A 4,957-nucleotide genomic window follows, 5' to 3' on the forward strand; every position below is an offset into this window, starting at 1 on the left:
AAAGGATACAAACTCTAGTGGAATTAAATGGTATAGTACTAAATTCGGTTTTTTCATCTACTTAAGAAAGTCTTATCTGAAATGTGATATGCTATAATTAACATATTATTTTGAAAATTTACATTATCTGTTTATTTCATTGAAAAAAAAAAAAATGATAGTGTTAGATTTGTACTTCCATTTCAACCGAAATGCTAGTTTTATTGAAAATTTGCTAAATCCCGGGATCCCGGGATTTCCCGGGACAAGCATAGAGTTTTGTCCCGAATCCCGGGAAGAGCAAAATGGCCGGGAAATGGACACTCTAGTTCTAGACCATTGCATGAGGGTTGCCCGTCCGTTACCAAAGTCAGAAATTTGGGACCTACCTCTAACTCTTAGACAAGATTGCCGCATCCTCCAATCTTGGCCATGTCCTTGCGAAAGCTGGGGAATGGGAAAGGACGATTGATTGAACAACTAATTAAGAAAGATGCAGAGACATCTACAACCTCTCATAGGTGTTGTGTAATGTTGATAGAACGGGTAGTGCCATAGGATATGTTTGGTAGACGTTATTCTCGACAAATGGTTCATATTTACGCATTGTGATCATGCGCTGCTGATCAGAACAAACTCATCAAATTCCTTTTTTGAAACTGCAATCCGTCGCTCCTCTAACAATGAACAATAGCATGAACCGAGCATCCACAAATCACATTCAATTTTTATATCAACATAGTTAACACAAACAAGAGATAAAAAATAAATCGCGTGAAACGAATTCAATTGCTGGAGCCATTACAGAGTACTCGCAAGCAAATCGAATACAAGTAATACAAAACTCCACAAATCAGTTTCAGATAGGGAATGTTGTTGCAGTTCTGTCGAGGAGGGAATGAGAATCTCGATCAGTCCCGGAAAGCTCAAAGGGATGGCATGCCAAACAAACTAAACTCCAACACAAATCTGAATAAAGTGTACATATTTTATTCAAAGGACATTTTCTTATCTCCTTCTAAGCCTCATCCTACTCTAGCTTGCCTGCCTTCCTTTTCTCTTTTGAATTTCTACTTATGTGCTAATTTTCCATCTTGTACTCACTATTGGGGCGCCCCTACCGTAATCGCTGTTCTGGCCGCCGCCATCATCATGGATGTCACCCTTCCGCACATGATTCCACACCACCCTGCAGTGCAGCCGTGGCTCGCTCGCTGGTGTACTATGCTTTCACGACGTCTGACCAAGACTTGCGGTTGCAACTCAGTGTCGTATACTGCGGCTGTCGAAGGCGTCTTTCGGTGGACCAGTGGTTCGGCCCTCCCCTGGCTTGACTCAACTCCCGACCGTTAGTTCGCAGCCACCTCGCGGTTGCACCTAGTTCGAACAAGTCCGATGCCACTATCCGTATGTGGATTAACTGTAAATAGAGAAACAAAGCCCTAAGGCACCGAAGCCATCAGCCTCTGTGGTGTTGATATTTGCGACGAAGCACTTACTTCCGAGGGAAGGCTTTGTTTTTGAACCGAAGGATGGACGTGGAGGTTCTCTGCGAAGTGATCGACTTCTAGGCTGGCTGAATCAAACGACTGTGGAGCAAATGATTTACGTTTAGGGATTGTGCCGAGGACAACTTAATTTTGTCTTACCCGTCGTTCGTATCGCTCTAGCGACGTGTATGCTTTCCGCGAATGGCATGAACTTTGGCGAGGGAAATCCGGTAATGGTTGCTGTGAAATACCAGGTATTTTCTTCAGCGTGAGTACTTATCGTGATCAATGGTTTTCTTACCGGACCCTGCCTGGGTTGCATCCGATGGATTCGTCCTGGACGTCGTAACTGTTTTTCAGAGGTCTTGTCACGGGATGGGATGGAATTTACTCGTCGATTCCGTCCGCGTGGAAGGTTGCTCGTCCGATCTTCAAAGATGGCGGATGGATAGCGTCACCACCGCACTCTATTCGCCTTTTATCACTAATGGTTCTTGATCCAATATGGTTGCCTTTTTGAGCGCGGCTAATTTTCACCCTCCTAGCTTAACAGCACTTTACAGTTACGGATTACACGCCCCGGCAAAATCCTTGGGTGACGTGCGGGTTGAAAGTTTTATTTTTTGCCACAAATCCACTCCGCACTTTCACTAGGCTTGTCGGAACTAATTCGTTCTTTCTTCGACGCAGATTTTCCGTGCGACGTGGACTGCTCACTGAACTACGGTACTCTGATTTTCATCATCGACTGTACTCGTCATCATACCCATCATTTTGCAGCTTGCGATGGTGTTGGTGAAGAAGAGAAAGGTGCCTTGCCACATACCGATGGAGATGTGCGTGCGTCGCGCTGAGATTTTTCTCTGATCTTTGCCCTTTGCTCTCGCGGCGGCTTTCTGCTACCAGCGTCACCGTCATTGACACTATGGTATTTTGCTGATGCTCTTGATTGCTTCCGTATCTCCCGGTGTGAGTTTATTTCGTGCAATACCAGCAAAGTAGTGGCGAATGCGTTTTACTGATGGCAGCTAACAGTGTTGGCTGATGATCTCTGTCAGGACGGTCGGCTTTTCTGATTAAACAACTTTTGCAGGGGTTTTCAAGATGTGGCGTGCGGAGCGATACTTTTTCTTCCATTGGCATGGTTACAATAATTGGCTTAATGCTAATTTTGTTTCAAATGTACACTAAATCAACCAAACATATTTCAAACGTAACAATGTGTACCGCTATTCCCCATGTACCAGTTATTTGCCACCCCGGATAACATACCGTTTTAATTGCTTCAATATTCTTAATTCTTGCTTCAATATGGAAACATTCTTAGAAACCTCGAAATTTGCACAGCAAATTAAAGAAAAACAAAAAAAAAACTTTTTTTTTGTTCTTTTTCACCTTGTTTCACCATGGAGTTCCTGATTCGTCACCCTCCAACGGAATCAACGTAGGTGACGAATTCAGGAACCGAGATTGAAAACGTGACGAATACTGGTGCAAGTGATCCAGTATTCGCCACCCCATTTTTCAAAACATAAATAAAGTTTCTAATCGGTTTTTATTCATCAGTTTATATTTTTCTTGCTTAAAATGAAATGAAAGCTTTCGTTTGACGTATTGACAGTTATCAAATGTCTCTTGATTTATGTTTGAACAATATTTATCCTTAGAATGGCGAACAACATGTTTTCATAGAACATTTGTACGTGGCTACCATCCGCCGAATCTAATTTGCACCAGCCGGATTGAAAAAAAAACTCTGAACGAGGTAAACGTGCCACAAAGTTCAAAACGCAGTCGCCCGCGCGCACGTCTTGCTGCGATCTCATTTTCTAACAAATGTCATTTCAGTGCTTAAAATCCAGGGGGGTGGCATGAGCCAATATTTACCAACCCAACATCAATTCAACATGGCGTCCAGTGTTCTTGTTTTGATTATTTTGGGAGGGACAAAACATATGTTTTTATGAGTAGGAGACATCAGTGATACCTCGCTGGTGCGTAAAACATTAAACAAAATGATGAACTAATGAAAAGCGTCATCAAATACGACGATTCAATGCGATTTGTTTAATTGCCACTAGCAGCGTATGAGCCGTATACTCGAAAATCAGGAGCAAGTTTAGGGCAAACTGACCAGAAAGTGGGTACCAAAACGCGAAGTACCAAAACGATGTGAGGAAGAGCCGAAATGTATGCAGGATGACAGCCGTGTCAGTTCCCTGTTGAAATCATCTCCAAAACTAAAAATGAAGGAATTTCATTTCAGGGTAAAATTGATCGTTATTCCACTTTTGTTTGTCGTATTGACTTTACTTACCTTATTTGGGTTTACTGAATCCGAATATGCTTGCTAACTTCTTAACATTACAATATTTATTGAAATAATCAGTAATTTAATATCAGGAACACCAAGGAAAAAATCCTAAATGTAAGAAATTTCCAAAGAAAGTTTTTGATATCTAACAGATTTTCATCTATTACAAAAAAATGAGCAATTTGGTGCGAAACCCATAGATTATTGGAGATAAAATTTATTTTGGGATGTATTTGAAGCATTCTCACAAACTTTTATGTTAACACTATGTTCAAATCCTTGTTTATAACTAGACGTTTACGGATGTCTGTCAACAACAGACGGAACATGGCTTTAGAACTTAAGGTCAAGATAAATCGAAGTCGAACCTAAAATTTTCAAGAGCACAAATCTGAAAAACTCAACATCCTTCTAAGGTGACGCGGGAGACCGTGTTATTTTCCCTATCTTTTGTCCCACTCTAACAATTATCATCAAAACTTTGCAGAAGCAAATCTCTAGTTTTAGTGAACCGATTAAACTGAAAATGTATCGGGTTATGCACTACATATATATAATTAGAGTGATACATTTTTCGCATCGATATATTGAGTGGTTCTTGAGATTTGCTTCTTCAAATGGAGAGGGTGATTAAAACACCGTCCCGTGCGGCCTTTTAATCAGAAAACTTAATCGCTTGGTCACTTAGCTCAATCGGGTGTTCGGTTGTTCAGATTTGTGCTCTTGAAAATTTGAAGTTTGGCTTCGATTCATCTTCACCTTAAAGGACTTAAAGAATGTTTAATCATAGAAATAAACATTCTTTAGCACAAAATACTTCACAGCACACAATACAACATTTTTTTTTTGTTATCTTCATTAACAAAATTTTTAGCCCTGGGCTAGTTCATCCTTTAACCTTTTTGTCATAAGTGACTAATCTCGGGGATGGGATTCGATCCTAGGTCCTCGGCGTGAGTGGCGTGTACTCTAACCGCTACACCAGGTCTGTCCCCCTCATTCGACAATAGTTGAGACAAACAACGTGCATTTACGTGCAATGCTATTGATATTGGTACTTACTCTATTTGTAATATATGAAATCATGTGACACGGTGATCAATTTGACCCTACCGATCAATTTCACAAGAATTTTACATAATATTTTACATTTCATCACCACCACCGAAGAGGG

General features: G+C 40.9%; 1 long non-coding RNA gene across 1 annotated transcript; it reads right to left on the bottom strand.

Moving 5' to 3' along the window:
• Window positions 1-1,000: 1,000 nt before the first annotated feature.
• LOC110679173 lies at window positions 1,001-1,742 on the bottom strand. Its single transcript, XR_002502280.1, has 2 exons — window positions 1,479-1,742; window positions 1,001-1,421 (listed from the first exon to the last, which is right to left on the bottom strand). It is a non-coding gene; the product is annotated as an uncharacterized LOC110679173 (long non-coding RNA).
• Between the last annotated feature and the right edge of the window lie 3,215 nt (window positions 1,743-4,957).

Source organism: Aedes aegypti, chromosome 3, assembly GCF_002204515.2.
Source record: "Aedes aegypti strain LVP_AGWG chromosome 3, AaegL5.0 Primary Assembly, whole genome shotgun sequence".
Lineage (NCBI taxonomy): Eukaryota > Metazoa > Arthropoda > Insecta > Diptera > Culicidae > Aedes > Aedes aegypti.